Source organism: Triturus cristatus, chromosome 8 (assembly GCF_964204655.1).
Source record: "Triturus cristatus chromosome 8, aTriCri1.1, whole genome shotgun sequence".
Lineage (NCBI taxonomy): Eukaryota > Metazoa > Chordata > Amphibia > Caudata > Salamandridae > Triturus > Triturus cristatus.
Window position 1 is genome coordinate 1,209,437,842 of NC_140591.1, and position 17,840 is coordinate 1,209,455,681.

The following is a 17,840-nucleotide window of genomic DNA, read 5'->3' on the forward strand; positions in this document are numbered from 1 at the left end:
CTAAAGAAATACTTATCTCCCCCACGACCACGGTTGTATTAGGCACAACCTTTATTTCAGGAGTTTTCATTATCCTCTTTCCTTTAGTTTTTTGGATCCCTCTCTAGGTCCGTTAGAGTATTTTTTTGTGAATATTGAGAGAAACATGCCTGTCAATTTGATTGTTTATGAAAGTATATATTGTCCTCTCCACATGTTTTTCTAATTTCACACCAAATCACCGAATTTTCTTTTCCCACCTTTCTCTCTTTGGGCACACTTGATCTATCCTGTGAAGTGATATTTGCAGAAATGTTTCAAACTGATTACATGAAATTTGATGTTCAGTGTGTTTAAATAACACTAGAACTCTCTTTCTGCTTCAATTTTTGTTTACTTAATGTTCGTTCTGTATTGTTCATGTTGTGCTGGGACCACTTTTTACTATACTGTCCTACACCCAGGTCCCAGTGATTTTGGGTATACCCTTCATTTAACTGCCAGGACTCACGTCTGAGCATACCTGGTGCACTTAGGGCAAGAAAGCAAAAGACACACAATTGATGGATGGAATGCAGAAAAAATCAAAACATTCACCCCCAGTCAAGAGATCTGGGTTAAATCCATCATTCTTTTGCTCACCATGCCACCCCAGTTTAGACCTGTCTATAAAAATCAAAACATTTACCCCCAGTCAATAGATCTAGGTTAAATCCATCATTCTTTTGCTCACCATGCCACCCCAGTTTAGACCTGGCTATATGCAAATCAGTCTTGACCCTGTGCCTCATGGGAACAGTCCAGCCCGAACTGCCAAGCCAGGTCCTCGCTGGACCGGAAACAAGCATCGTAGGACCGGTTTCAGGGTTTCACCCCTCTTCAGCCAAGATAGCTTGATTCCAGTGGCACAGCGAGCCCAGGACTCACGTCTGAGCATACCTGGTGCACTTAGGTCAAGAAAGCAAAAGACACACAATTGATGGATGGAATGCAGAAAAAATCAAAACATTCACCCCCAGTCAAGAGATCTAGGTTAAATCCATCATTCTTTTGCTCACCGTGCCACCCCAGTTTAGACCTGGCTATATGTAAATCAGTCTTGGCCCTGTGCCTCATGGGAACAGTCCAGCCCGAACTGCCAAGCCAGGTCCTCCCTGGACCGGAAACAAGCATCCTAGGACCGGTTTCGGGGTTTCACCCCTCTTCAGCCAAGATAGCTTGATTCCAGTGGCACAGCGAGCCCAGGATTCACGTCTGAGCATACCTGGTGCACTTAGGGCAAGAAAGCAAAAGACACACACTTGATGGATGGAATGCAGAAAAAATCAAAACATTCACCCCAGTCAAGAGATCTAGGTTAAATCCATCATTCTTTTGCTCACCATGCCACCCCAGTTTAAACCCGGCTATATGCAAATCAGTCTTGACCCTGTGCCTCATGGGAACAGTCCAGCCCGAACTGCCAAGCCAGTTCCTCCCTGGACCTGAAACAAGCATCCTAGGACCGGTTTCGGGGTTTCACCCCTCTTCAGCCAAGATAGCTTGATTCCAGTGGCACAGCGAGCCCAGGACTCACGTCTGAGCATACCTGGTGCACTTAGGGCAAGAAAGCAAAAGACACACAATTGATGGATGGAATGCAGAAAAAATCAAAACATTCACCCCCAGTCAAGAGATCTAGGTTAAATCCATCATTATTTTGCTCACCATGCCACCCCAGTTTAGACCTGGCTATATGCAAATCAGTCTTGACCCTGTGCCTCATGGGAACAGTCCAGCCCAAACTGCCAAGCCAGGTCCACCCTGGACCGGAAACAAGCATCCTAGGACCGGTTTCGTGGTTTTACCCCTCTTCAGCCAAGATATCTTGATTCCAGTGGCACAGTGAGCCCATGACTCATGTCGGAGCATACCTGGTGCACTTAGGGCAAGAAAGCAAAAGACACACAATTGATGGATGGAATGCAGAACAAATCAAAACATTCACCCCCAGTCAATAGATCTGGGTTAAATCCATCATTCTTTTGCTCACCATACCACCCCAGTTTAGACCTGGCTATATGCAAATCAGTCTTGACCCTGTGCCTCATGGGAACAGTCTGGCCCGAACTGCCAAGCCAGGTCCTCCCTGGACCGGAAACAAGCATCCTAGGACCGGTTTCGGGGTTTCACCCCTCTTCAGCCAAGATAGCTTGATTCCAGTGGCACAGCGAGCCCAGGACTCACGTCTGAGCATACCTGGTGCACTTAGGGCAAGAAAGCAAAAGACACACAATTGATGGATGGAATGCAGAAAAAATCAAACATTCACCCCCAGTCAAAGATCTGGGTTAAATCCATCATTCTTTTGCTCACCATGCTACCCCAGTTAAGACCTGGCTATATGCAAATCAGTCTTGACCCTGTGCCTCATGGGAACAGTCCAGCCCGAACTGCCAAGCCAGGTCCTCCCTGGACTGGAAACAAGCATCCTAGGACCGGTTTCGGGGTTTCACCCCTCTTCAGCCAAGATAGCTTGATTCCAGTGGCACAGCGAGCCCAGGACTCACGTCTGAGCATACCTGGTGCACTTAGGGCAAGAAAGCAAAAGACACACAATTGATGGATGGAATGCAGAAAAAAAAAACATTCACCCCAGTCAAGAGATCTAGGTTAAATTCATCATTCTTTTGCTCACCATGCCACCCCAGTTTAGACCTGGCTATATGCAAATCAGTCTTGACCCTGTGCCTCATGGGAACAGTCCAGTCCGAACTGCCAAGCCAGTTCCTCCCTGGACCGGAAACAAGCATCCTAGGACCGGTTTCGGGGTTTCACCCCTCTTCAGCCAAGATAGCTTGATTCCAGTGGCACAGCGAGCCCAGGAATCACGTCTGAGCATACCTGGTGCACTTAGGGCAAGAAAGCAAAAGACACACAATTGATGGATGGAATGCAGAAAAAATCAAAACATTCACCCCCAGTCAAGAGATCTAGGTTAAATCCATCATTCTTTTGCTCACCATGCCACCCCAGTTTAGACCTGGCTATATGCAAATCAGTCTTGACCCTGTGCCTCATAGGAACAGTCCAGCCGAAACTGCCAAGCCAGGTCCACCCTGGACCGGAAACAAGCATCATAGGACCGGTTTCGTGGTTTTACCCCTCTTCAGCCAAGATAGCTTGATTCCAGTGGCACAGTGAGCCCATGACTCACGTCGGAGCATACCTGGTGCACTTAGGGCAAGAAAGCAAAAGACACACAATTGATGGATGGAATGCAGAACAAATCAAAACATTCACCCCCAGTCAATAGATCTGGGTTAAATCCATCATTCTTTTGCTCACCATGCCACCCCAGTTTAGACCTGGCTATATGCAAATCAGTCTTGACCCTGTGCCTCATGGGAACAGTCCAGCCCAAACTGCCAAGCCAGGTCCACCCTGGACCGGAAACAAGCATCCTAGGACCGGTTTCGTGGTTTTACCCCTCTTCAGCCAAGATATCTTGATTCCAGTGGCACAGTGAGCCCATGACTCATGTCGGAGCATACCTGGTGCACTTAGGGCAAGAAAGCAAAAGACACACAATTGATGGATGGAATGCAGAACAAATCAAAACATTCACCCCCAGTCAATAGATCTGGGTTAAATCCATCATTCTTTTGCTCACCATACCACCCCAGTTTAGACCTGGCTATATGCAAATCAGTCTTGACCCTGTGCCTCATGGGAACAGTCTGGCCCGAACTGCCAAGCCAGGTCCTCCCTGGACCGGAAACAAGCATCCTAGGACCGGTTTCGGGGTTTCACCCCTCTTCAGCCAAGATAGCTTGATTCCAGTGGCACAGCGAGCCCAGGACTCACGTCTGAGCATACCTGGTGCACTTAGGGCAAGAAAGCAAAAGACACACAATTGATGGATGGAATGCAGAAAAAATCAAAACATTCACCCCCAGTCAAAGATCTGGGTTAAATCCATCATTCTTTTGCTCACCATGCTACCCCAGTTAAGACCTGGCTATATGCAAATCAGTCTTGACCCTGTGCCTCATGGGAACAGTCCAGCCCGAACTGCCAAGCCAGGTCCTCCCTGGACTGGAAACAAGCATCCTAGGACCGGTTTCGGGGTTTCACCCCTCTTCAGCCAAGATAGCTTGATTCCAGTGGCACAGCGAGCCCAGGACTCACGTCTGAGCATACCTGGTGCACTTAGGGCAAGAAAGCAAAAGACACACAATTGATGGATGGAATGCAGAAAAAAAAAACATTCACCCCAGTCAAGAGATCTAGGTTAAATTCATCATTCTTTTGCTCACCATGCCACCCCAGTTTAGACCTGGCTATATGCAAATCAGTCTTGACCCTGTGCCTCATGGGAACAGTCCAGTCCGAACTGCCAAGCCAGTTCCTCCCTGGACCGGAAACAAGCATCCTAGGACCGGTTTCGGGGTTTCACCCCTCTTCAGCCAAGATAGCTTGATTCCAGTGGCACAGCGAGCCCAGGAATCACGTCTGAGCATACCTGGTGCACTTAGGGCAAGAAAGCAAAAGACACACAATTGATGGATGGAATGCAGAAAAAATCAAAACTTTCACCCCCAGTCAAGAGATCTAGGTTAAATCCATCATTCTTTTGCTCACCATGCCACCCCAGTTTAGACCTGGCTATATGCAAATCAGTCTTGACCCTGTGCCTCATAGGAACAGTCCAGCCGAAACTGCCAAGCCAGGTCCACCCTGGACCGGAAACAAGCATCATAGGACCGGTTTCGTGGTTTTACCCCTCTTCAGCCAAGATAGCTTGATTCCAGTGGCACAGTGAGCCCATGACTCACGTCAGAGCATACCTGGTGCACTTAGGGCAAGAAAGCAAAAGACACACAATTGATGGATGGAATGCAGAACAAATCAAAACATTCACCCCCAGTCAATAGATCTGGGTTAAATCCATCATTCTTTTGCTCACCATACCACCCCAGTTTAGACCTGGCTATATGCAAATCAGTCTTGACCCTGTGCCTCATGGGAACAGTCTGGCCCGAACTGCCAAGCCAGGTCCTCCCTGGACCGGAAACAAGCATCCTAGGACTGGTTTCGGGGTTTCACCCCTCTTCAGCCAAGATAGCTTGATTCCAGTGGCACAGCGAGCCCAGGACTCACGTCTGAGCATACCTGGTGCACTTAGGGCAAGAAAGCAAAAGACACACAATTGATGGATGGAATGCAGAAAAAATCAAAACATTCACCCCCAGTCAAAGATCTGGGTTAAATCCATCATTCTTTTGCTCACCATGCTACCCCAGTTAAGACCTGGCTATATGCAAATCAGTCTTGACCCTGTGCCTCATGGGAACAGTCCAGCCCGAACTGCCAAGCCAGGTCCTCCCTGGACTGGAAACAAGCATCCTAGGACCGGTTTCGGGGTTTCACCCCTCTTCAGCCAAGATAGCTTGATTCCAGTGGCACAGCGAGCCCAGGACTCACGTCTGAGCATACCTGGTGCACTTAGGGCAAGAAAGCAAAAGACACACAATTGATGGATGGAATGCAGAAAAAAACAAACATTCACCCCAGTCAAGAGATCTAGGTTAAATTCATCATTCTTTTGCTCACCATGCCACCCCAGTTTAGACCTGGCTATATGCAAATCAGTCTTGACCCTGTGCCTCATGGGAACAGTCCAGTCCGAACTGCCAAGCCAGTTCCTCCCTGGACCGGAAACAAGCATCCTAGGACCGGTTTCGGGGTTTCACCCCTCTTCAGCCAAGATAGCTTGATTCCAGTGGCACAGCGAGCCCAGGAATCACGTCTGAGCATACCTGGTGCACTTAGGGCAAGAAAGCAAAAGACACACAATTGATGGATGGAATGCAGAAAAAATCAAAACATTCACCCCCAGTCAAGAGATCTAGGTTAAATCCATCATTCTTTTGCTCACCATGCCACCCCAGTTTAGACCTGGCTATATGCAAATCAGTCTTGACCCTGTGCCTCATGGGAACAGTCTGGCCCGAACTGCCAAGCCAGGTCCACCCTGGACCGGAAACAAGCATCATAGGACCGGTTTCGGGGTTTCACCCCTCTTCAGCCAAGATAGCTTGATTCCAGTGGCACAGCGAGCCCAGGACTCACGACTGAGCATACCTGGTGCACTTAGGGCAAGAAAGCAAAAGACACACAATTGATGGATGGAATGCAGAAAAAATCAAAACATTCACCCCCAGTCAAGAGATCTAGGTTAAATCCATCATTCTTTTGCTCACCATGCCACCCCAGTTTAGACCTGGCTATATGCAAATCAGTCTTGACCCTGTGCCTCATAGGAACAGTCCAGCCGAAACTGCCAAGCCAGGTCCACCCTGGACCGGAAACAAGCATCATAGGACCGGTTTCGTGGTTTTACCCCTCTTCAGCCAAGATAGCTTGATTCCAGTGGCACAGTGAGCCCATGACTCACGTCGGAGCATACCTGGTGCACTTAGGGCAAGAAAGCAAAAGACACACAATTGATGGATGGAATGCAGAACAAATCAAAACATTCACCCCCAGTCAATAGATCTGGGTTAAATCCATCATTCTTTTGCTCACCATGCCACCCCAGTTTAGACCTGGCTATATGCAAATCAGTCTTGACCCTGTGCCTCATGGGAACAGTCCAGCCCAAACTGCCAAGCCAGGTCCACCCTGGACCGGAAACAAGCATCCTAGGACCGGTTTCGTGGTTTTACCCCTCTTCAGCCAAGATATCTTGATTCCAGTGGCACAGTGAGCCCATGACTCATGTCGGAGCATACCTGGTGCACTTAGGGCAAGAAAGCAAAAGACACACAACTGATGGATGGAATGCAGAAAAAATCAAAACATTCACCCCCAGTCAAAGATCTGGGTTAAATCCATCATTCTTTTGCTCACCATGCTACCCCAGTTAAGACCTGGCTATATGCAAATCAGTCTTGACCCTGTGCCTCATGGGAACAGTCCAGCCCGAACTGCCAAGCCAGGTCCTCCCTGGACTGGAAACAAGCATCCTAGGACCGGTTTCGGGGTTTCACCCCTCTTCAGCCAAGATAGCTTGATTCCAGTGGCACAGCGAGCCCAGGACTCACGTCTGAGCATACCTGGTGCACTTAGGGCAAGAAAGCAAAAGACACACAATTGATGGATGGAATGCAGAAAAAATCAAAACATTCACCCCCAGTCAAGAGATCTAGGTTAAATCCATCATTATTTTGCTCACCATGCCACCCCAGTTTAGACCTGGCTATATGCAAATCAGTCTTGACCCTGTGCCTCATGGGAACAGTCCAGCCCAAACTGCCAAGCCAGGTCCACCCTGGACCGGAAACAAGCATCCTAGGACCGGTTTCGTGGTTTTACCCCTCTTCAGCCAAGATATCTTGATTCCAGTGGCACAGTGAGCCCATGACTCATGTCGGAGCATACCTGGTGCACTTAGGGCAAGAAAGCAAAAGACACACAATTGATGGATGGAATGCAGAACAAATCAAAACATTCACCCCCAGTCAATAGATCTGGGTTAAATCCATCATTCTTTTGCTCACCATACCACCCCAGTTTAGACCTGGCTATATGCAAATCAGTCTTGACCCTGTGCCTCATGGGAACAGTCTGGCCCGAACTGCCAAGCCAGGTCCTCCCTGGACCGGAAACAAGCATCCTAGGACCGGTTTCGTGGTTTCACCCCTCTTCAGCCAAGATAGCTTGATTCCAGTGGCACAGCGAGCCCAGGACTCACGTCTGAGCATACCTGGTGCACTTAGGGCAAGAAAGCAAAAGACACACAATTGATGGATGGAATGCAGAAAAAAAAACCATTCACCCCAGTCAAGAGATCTAGGTTAAATTCATCATTCTTTTGCTCACCATGCCACCCCAGTTTAGACCTGGCTATATGCAAATCAGTCTTGACCCTGTGCCTCATGGGAACAGTCCAGTCCGAACTGCCAAGCCAGTTCCTCCCTGGACCGGAAACAAGCATCCTAGGACCGGTTTCGGGGTTTCACCCCTCTTCAGCCAAGATAGCTTGATTCCAGTGGCACAGCGAGCCCAGGAATCACGTCTGAGCATACCTGGTGCACTTAGGGCAAGAAAGCAAAAGACACACAATTGATGGATGGAATGCAGAAAAAATCAAAACTTTCACCCCCAGTCAAGAGATCTGGGTTAAATCCATCATTCTTTTGCTCACCATGCCACCCCAGTTTAGACCTGGCTATATGCAAATCAGTCTTGACCCTGTGCCTCATAGGAACAGTCCAGCCGAAACTGCCAAGCCAGGTCCACCCTGGACCGGAAACAAGCATCATAGGACCGGTTTCGTGGTTTTACCCCTCTTCAGCCAAGATAGCTTGATTCCAGTGGCACAGTGAGCCCATGACTCACGTCGGAGCATACCTGGTGCACTTAGGGCAAGAAAGCAAAAGACACACAATTGATGGATGGAATGCAGAACAAATCAAAACATTCACCCCCAGTCAATAGATCTGGGTTAAATCCATCATTCTTTTGCTCACCATGCCACCCCAGTTTAGACCTGGCTATATGCAAATCAGTCTTGACCCTGTGCCTCATGGGAACAGTCCAGCCCAAACTGCCAAGCCAGGTCCACCCTGGACCGGAAACAAGCATCCTAGGACCGGTTTCGTGGTTTTACCCCTCTTCAGCCAAGATATCTTGATTCCAGTGGCACAGTGAGCCCATGACTCATGTCGGAGCATACCTGGTGCACTTAGGGCAAGAAAGCAAAAGACACACAATTGATGGATGGAATGCAGAACAAATCAAAACATTCACCCACAGTCAATAGATCTGGGTTAAATCCATCATTCTTTTGCTCACCATACCACCCCAGTTTAGACCTGGCTATATGCAAATCAGTCTTGACCCTGTGCCTCATGGGAACAGTCTGGCCCGAACTGCCAAGCCAGGTCCTCCCTGGACCGGAAACAAGCATCCTAGGACTGGTTTCGGGGTTTCACCCCTCTTCAGCCAAGATAGCTTGATTCCAGTGGCACAGCGAGCCCAGGACTCACGTCTGAGCATACCTGGTGCACTTAGGGCAAGAAAGCAAAAGACACACAATTGATGGATGGAATGCAGAAAAAATCAAAACATTCACCCCCAGTCAAAGATCTGGGTTAAATCCATCATTCTTTTGCTCACCATGCTACCCCAGTTAAGACCTGGCTATATGCAAATCAGTCTTGACCCTGTGCCTCATGGGAACAGTCCAGCCCGAACTGCCAAGCCAGGTCCTCCCTGGACTGGAAACAAGCATCCTAGGACCGGTTTCGGGGTTTCACCCCTCTTCAGCCAAGATAGCTTGATTCCAGTGGCACAGCGAGCCCAGGACTCACGTCTGAGCATACCTGGTGCACTTAGGGCAAGAAAGCAAAAGACACACAATTGATGGATGGAATGCAGAAAAAAACAAACATTCACCCCAGTCAAGAGATCTAGGTTAAATTCATCATTCTTTTGCTCACCATGCCACCCCAGTTTAGACCTGGCTATATGCAAATCAGTCTTGACCCTGTGCCTCATGGGAACAGTCCAGTCCGAACTGCCAAGCCAGTTCCTCCCTGGACCGGAAACAAGCATCCTAGGACCGGTTTCCGGGTTTCACCCCTCTTCAGCCAAGATAGCTTGATTCCAGTGGCACAGCGAGCCCAGGAATCACGTCTGAGCATACCTGGTGCACTTAGGGCAAGAAAGCAAAAGACACACAATTGATGGATGGAATGCAGAAAAAATCAAAACATTCACCCCCAGTCAAGAGATCTAGGTTAAATCCATCATTCTTTTGCTCACCATGCCACCCCAGTTTAGACCTGGCTATATGCAAATCAGTCTTGACCCTGTGCCTCATAGGAACAGTCCAGCCGAAACTGCCAAGCCAGGTCCACCCTGGACCGGAAACAAGCATCATAGGACCGGTTTCGTGGTTTTACCCCTCTTCAGCCAAGATAGCTTGATTCCAGTGGCACAGTGAGCCCATGACTCACGTTGGAGCATACCTGGTGCACTTAGGGCAAGAAAGCAAAAGACACACAATTGATGGATGGAATGCAGAACAAATCAAAACATTCACCCCCAGTCAATAGATCTGGGTTAAATCCATCATTCTTTTGCTCACCATGCCACCCCAGTTTAGACCTGGCTATATGCAAATCAGTCTTGACCCTGTGCCTCATGGGAACAGTCTGGCCCGAACTGCCAAGCCAGGTCCTCCCTGGACCGGAAACAAGCATCCTAGGACCAGTTTCAGGGTTTAACCCCTCTTCAGCCAAGATAGCTTGATTCCAGTGGCACAGCGAGCCCAGGACTCACGTCTGAGCATACCTGGTGCACTTAGGGCAAGAAAGCAAAAGACACACAATTGATGGATGGAATGCAGAAAAAATCCAAACATTCACCCCCAGTCAAGAGATCTGGGTTAAATCCATCATTCTTTTGCTCACCATGCCACCCCAGTTAAGACCTGGCTATATGCAAATCAGTCTTGACCCTGTGCCTCATGGGAACAGTCCAGCCCAAACTGCCAAGCCAGGTCCTCCCTGGACCGGAAACAAGCCTCCTAGGACCAGTTTCGGGGTTTCACCCCTCTTCAGCCAGGATAGCTTGATTATAGTGGCACAGTGAACCCAGGACTCATGTCTGAGCATACCTGGTGCACTTAGGGCAAGAAAGCAAAAGACACACCATTGATGGATGGAATGCAGAAAAAATCAAAACATTCACCCCCAGTCAAGAGATCTGGGTTAAATCCATCATTCTTTTGCTCACCATGCCACCCCAGTTTAGACCTGGCTATATGCAAATCAGTCTTGACCCTGTGCCTCATGGGAACAGTCCAGCCCGAACTGCCAAGCCAGGTCCTCCTTGGACCGGAAACAAGCATCCTAGGACCGGATTCGGGGTTTCACCCCTCTTCAGCCAGGATAGCTTGATTCCAGTGGCACAGTGAGCCCAGAACTCACGTCTGAGCATACCTGGTGCACTTAGGTCAAGAAAACAAAAGACACACAATTGATGGACGGAATGCAGAACAAATCAAAACATTCACCCCCAGTCAAGAGATCTGGGTTAAATCCATCATGTATGACATTGTTCTGCATTCTGTCCATCAACAGTTCTTTTTGCACAGGGACGCAGGCCCCACCGTGCTCGGCGCATGACTCGTGGCGGGCTGAGAGGAGCCGCCCTGGCAGATGCGCTGTCCATTCCGAATTAGAACAACTACCAGTGCGACGGGCTTTTTGTTTACACCCCTACACAGGCCTGGCGTACGCAGGTCTAACACACTACGAGCTCGCGCATGCGGGGGGGGGGACGTAATGTGCGACCTTTCCGCATCCTGCCCTAAAGCCTGTGGGGACATGGTAGTGTTCACTGGCCAATACACTCCATGCACCAGCAGTTGATCTCCACATGGCCATTTCCGTGGTTTGCACTTTATCGTCTGTCCGGCACCACCACGCCACACTTGGTACTGGGTAGGCTTACATTCCAGCTCTCCCACATTCCTGCTCCATGCCACTCCTCACATCCTGCTATTGTGTGTCTGTGGTGCTATGCCATGGCTGGGTTGTGGGCATGGCAAGGAGAGATCCCCAATGGAGTCGTGTTGTGGTGTCTGGTCGGTTGGCATGTTGTGTTCATGTTGAATGTAGTTGTGCTGAGTGCCCATTAGCAGTGTCGTGAGTTGCATTACTGTGGGTCTTCCAGTGTGGCTCTTGGCTGGGCTCCCTTTTATGCTGCAGGTAGTCGTCCTGCTTAACACCAGCAAAAGACAGGTGTTAATTCCTTGCTGCTACCGCGGCTTATCGCCTGTCTTTGGTTCGCATCGCAGATCTGGCAGTTCGTTGTGAAAGTGGTGTTGTGGTTTTTTCGTGTCTTTTTGCACGAGAATGCCTACTCTGCATCTCATTAGGGTTAGTTGGTGGTGTCCACCGTGGAAGTAAATTTTGGGGCAGTTATCGCAGAAATACTGGTGATGTCTGCAGTTTGCACCGGCTTGTGAATGGGGTGTTACATCTATCTCCACTTTTGATGCGTTAAGTGGGGATAAATCGGAGATAAGTCCTTGTGAATATCCCCCTTAGTTATATGTTTTAGACAAATTGAACTCAGGGGGCTCATTTACGAGTTTGGAGGAGAAGAAATCCTGTGGGGAATTCCCCCCTGCCAATTCACAATTGGGCCTGTGCTCACACGTGTAGATTTCCCAGGCACTAGAGCTAGACCACCAAACCGGACAATATTGGTCAGAAAAAATGAATGAAGATATCACTTAAAGGTTTGGCTGCAACAGCAGTCAAGCCTCTGTTCCTCCCTAAGCATTGTTTTGCAAAGGGGGGGCATAAAACCATGTAAAACAACCCCCAATGGGCATCTTTGTCCCCTTCCTTCTACAATCCTTAAATTCCCATCTCCTCACCACACCCAGCACCTGCTCCCCAGATTACATTGAGCAGGTAAATGCGAGTGGTAATTCGTAATCAGGACTAGGGAAAATACAAACACGTAGCTCAATTAATTAAAAAGATAATCTCTAATTCAAGGTCATGTAAACACTAGACAAAACCCAAGATCACTTTAATATCAATATCTCAGTCTAGACTACAGCAATTCCACAATATCAGTTAATTAACTAACATTTATGGTTTTCTATTCTAGTAAACAATTTTCATTACTGAATACTTATATATTTGTGATTGGGAAGCTTTTGATGACAATAGTTAACATCATGAGATTGAAACCTAGACAAAGACTTACAAGTATTCCCAAAATTATCGTGCGGCATTTTTTCAAGAGAATTTTGCTGAAGAGCTTGCTTTTTCCACACCAACACAAAATCAGTGAAACTAATTAACCTCGGAGACACATGGGGCCAGATGTACGACCAGTGGATTTTGGGACTTGCAAATTGCGACAATTTGTGAGTCACAAAATTCAATGTACAACAGTGTGTCAGACACTGTTTGCGATTCCCAATGGGGTCGCAAATTGCATGCCTCATGACTATTAATGCGGCTGTCGCAATTTGCGACCCCATTGGGAAGGGCTGGCACTCCCAGGGATGGTGGCCTGGTGGGGTTAGCAGACCACCATGTCTGGGACTGCTTTGTCAATAAAGCAGTTTTTTTTATTGCATCCAGTTTTCCTTAAAGGAAAACGGGATGCATTTAAAAAATAAAAATGAAACTTTGCAGTTTGATTTTTTAAGGTCAGGCAGTGGTCCCCGGGACCACTGCCTACTCTTAAAAGATACTTGTGCATCCATTCCCAATGGGGAAGGGGTCCCCCGGGAACTCCTTCCTGTTTGCGAGTTCTTTACCACCCTTCTCAGACCGCAATTGTTGTTGCAAAACTTTCATACATGGGTTATGGACTTGCTATTAGGAAGGGACGCCCTTGGCACGCCTCTTCCTAATAGCGAGTCGCTAGCCCTATTTTGCGAGTCACTACTTGATTAGCGACTCTCAAAATAAGGTTAGTACATTGGCCATTCGTTTTTTGCGGTTGCAAACAGGCTAAATGCCCCTTTGCAACCGCAAAAAACTGTTGTACATCTGGCCCATGATTCCTATGGTAACCAGTGGAGTGAAAGGAGTGAGGAATGAGAAGAGAAAGGCTTGATGGTAGCTAGATACTAAAATTGAACCTTACTCCTAGGGCTTGATTGGGAATATAGGTGGAATTTATAGCACATGATAAATAGCGAAACCGCGGGGTCTGTTATTTATTGAGTGCGATAAGTTCCACCTTTTAAGAGTTGCTGGGGAATAACAGGTGGAGTTTGGTGTTTAATGCACCAAAATCTTACTGATATGGTAAATACTGTATGGATTTCCTCCGTTAACTTTCAGCAGTTTTGAACAGATTGAGTTATTTAACACAACATCTAGTTATGGATGCGTTAAATACCCAACAACTCATAATTCCATCCCGTCCGTCAATGAGTTAACTGCCCAACTCGTAATCAGGACCTTAGTGGTGAAATAAATAGGCCTTAAAAATAAAGGAATGGTAAATAATAAGAAGAATAGAATAGAAAAAATACAATTAAAACAAACAAAATAAACACATAAATAAGTTAAAAAATATAAAACATAATAATTAAAATAAAATAAAATGAATACATATATCAATAATAAAAGTAATGTGAAATAATAACTAATACATAATAGTGAACCTTATTAATATAATTGGACCGTGCTCTTAATAATAAAGCCCACTCTGAGAGCCTTGACGAAAAATGCAAAAAGGAATCTGGAGGTGCCGGGACCCAGATGCTAGCTCGTAGAGAATCAATCAAGTTCACTTTGCAGACACATGGTAAAACTCGAGGATATATTAATGTTGAACATATTAAATCAGAGACATTGAGTGTCTCCAAAAATGTGATTTCCTAACAAGCACACACCCGAACTGCTCTAAAAAGGCAGGTTCACAAAAGAGGATCTGAAAGTTATAAAATACAAAACCTACCACTGTTAACATCAGAAAAAGGAGAACTAGACCTGCACATCAAAGATACTGTAACAGCAGCATGGTTCAATCATGGTTCAAACAGTCTCAGCTGAGAAGTTCATTATATGCATTGCCGTGAACGATGCCTGTAGAGAGGTATGCAAACTTGAAGCTTCATATGAGGTATTGAGCAAAGTTGGAAACTTAGGGCCTCATTTATAGCATTTTGCAATAGGGCAGCACAGCAAGGCACCTTGCTGCATTGCCCTACGCCTAAGTGAAAGGGCAGGAATGTAGGGTATTTAAGCAATACGGTGCATTCCTTTCTTTTCTATCAGCGCTGACACCTTTTTGGCAGCTTAGCGCCAAAGTAGGCACCCTTGCACCATGACGCAAGGGTACCTCCTTTGGAACAAGGATTGTTTTTGTACAGGAAGGGGCACCTTCCTGCAAAAAAGAGCCCTAGAAGGTGCTACAATATATTTCTCCTTGTTACACCTCCCCTCGGGAGGTGTACGGATTTGACACTTCCCCAGGTTTACATCACTTTGTAAATCTGTAGCAGCGTCAAATTCCATGAGAGTTGCATGGGAAAACCCACTGCAATGCCAATGGAATGTCTTCCGGGTGAAGAGTAAGGCGAAGCAGCAATTTGTGCTGTGTCGTCTTACTCCTGATTTATGAAGCCACTCAAAGCCATGCAGGGTGGCTTTGCATGACTTCATAAATCTTTATGTGAGTCTTGCCTTACACATGCACCACTTTACATGGTGCAAAAGTGATGCAAGGCTCTCATAAATAATCCCCTTTGTTCTTGGCGAAGTAAAGTGAAGTTTTTTTTTTTATTCACCCCAGTGAAGCTCATGCAACGGGATTTCCTTCAAAGAATTGCAGGGCACATCGCTCTAGGGACTTGTGAAAGTGGCTGCCATTGAAAACAAGCAGTGAAAATGCAATAGGTCTCGCCCTCGTTTAAGTTAAAGCAATTGTGTTTGTAATTAGGTGGTTTTCTAGCTTTGCTTTTATTAGTGTTTTTCAAACTGTCATGTACATAACATGCATATGTATGCATATATGTATATGTATATGTATATGTATATGTATGTATGTATTTATACAGATATGCATATGTATATATATATATGTTTATATATGTATGTATATATATATATATATATATATATATATATATATTACCTACTGGCGGTCGCCAGTAGGTAGTTATAGTTAGGACCCCTTTTCCATAGGTAATCCGCAACATTCTATTTTGAATAACTTTGGCGCCGGTCGACGAATCCTCGCGAATTTCTCAAAATAGGTGGGGCGCTACGCTCCGCTCCTACCCTGAAAGTCTCGGGAGGATTCGTCAAGCGGGGGCTGAGATAAAAGGGGGTCCCAAAACGTGTTTTTCCCATGCATTTTTCCATAGGACCTTTAGACAGGGCTACAGCCCGAACGGCTGAACAGAATTACTTGAAATTTGGCAGAGAGGTAGTCCTCAGGTCAAGGAAGTGCCTTTTGTAGGTTTGGTGTAAATCTGTTCAGTAGATTCTGAGAAAATAGCCTTTAAATCAATATATATATCTGAGCCAGCTTACGGTACGCTTACCGTAAGCTTACCGTACGCGTACGGTGGCGTGCGCGAGCGCGATTCTGATTGGCTCTTAGATCTTAGTAAACATTCGAATCGGCCGAAACCAGGAAGCGGCGGCCGCCATTTTCTCTCTCGCACTGAGAGTTTGGTTGTTAAATAAAACCAATACACATGTAAAGGAGCTGTTTTGACAGCTCACACACACATAGCCATGATGAGGGAGTCCCCCAAGACCCCCCAAGGCCAAAAATGCCATTTTTTTTTTTTTCGCTAATTTCGCCGATTACGCTTACCGTACGCGTACGGTAAAAAATGTAAAAATAAAACCACTATCCACACTCTCCCCACCCCCTCTGCTTGGCCACCAAATGTGCAGGGCTTATTATTTGTGTGAAAAACCACAATATTTTTAACAAAAATAATAAAAGAAAAAATTATCCACACTCTCTCCACCCCGTGTGCAAATGGTGCCCGAAGGGCACCATTTGTGCATGGCTTATAAGCACCGTAAGCACAGTAAGCACCGCGTGCTTACTGTGCGCGCACGGTGCGCGAAGCGCACCGTGCGCGCACGGAACGAACTGCGTTAAGTGGGCGCGCACGCCACGAATGGCGTAAAGTAACTTAGCATTTAAAAAACCGTACAAATTCACTGAAAAAACCATAGGTTTCACACACGTTATAGTTAGGAATTAGCATTTAAAAAACCTTGCAAATTCACTGAAAAAACCATAGGTTTCACACATGTTATAGTTAGCGGAAATTTTACTGATAAAAAACCAGTGAAATTCCCCCGTTATAGTTAGTGCAGGCAACTATAACTCACACGACCGCAATCTTCTGCTGATGACATATGTGTCTTTATGAAAGAAAAATATTTGTAATATATGTATAGCTAAAAATGTATGGAAGAAGACATGGGCAAATAAGTGTCTAAATACAGTATTAGCATCAGCAGAGGATTGCGGTCGCGTGAGTTATAGTTGCCTGCACTAACTATAACGGGGGAATTTCACTGGTTTTTTATCAGTAAAATTTCCGCTAACTATAACATGTGTGAAACCTATGGTTTTTTCAGTGAATATATATATATATATACACATATACATATTGTTTCCAAACCGTGGCCCCCTTTTCCGGTCCTCTGGGCGCTCTTCGGCAGTGTGTTCAAGATACGGCAGAGCACCGCCGTTATCTATTGCACAACACTCTTTTTCAGAGATATTCTTGCGCACTCGCAGTATTCGTAAATAACATCGCTCCCAATTATGTTGCTTTATCGATGTTTTATTGTTGTGTAAGCATACCAGCTACCCCAACGCATTTCGGTCTTCCCTGAGACCTTGTTCACAGGGTCAAACAAACACAAAGTGCGGCGTTACAACTCCATATTTAAACATGATGACATCATTTCCTCTACAGCGCCACTTTGCATCCTGGTAATTGTGTTTTTTTTCGTTAAAGCATTCCGATTTCACATACCGTTTCATTTTTCAACCAATATTCATTACAAATGAATTTTCGCATTTCTATTTTCAGATTTATATGTATGATGTTAAGCATATTCATATCAATTCACATTTTGTTTCTCATTATAACCATATCATTATTTTTGTGATCATCACAAATAGTATAATCTGACAATCAATATTGCAATTCATCTTTTCTTAATTCTTTATCATTAAGGTCCAGCCCTCCAGTGAGCCTAATTGTACCCCAATCTTCATAAGGTTTTCTACCATTTAATCAATTAGTAAGGTATAACCTAAAAGGAACTTAATCTTAATGA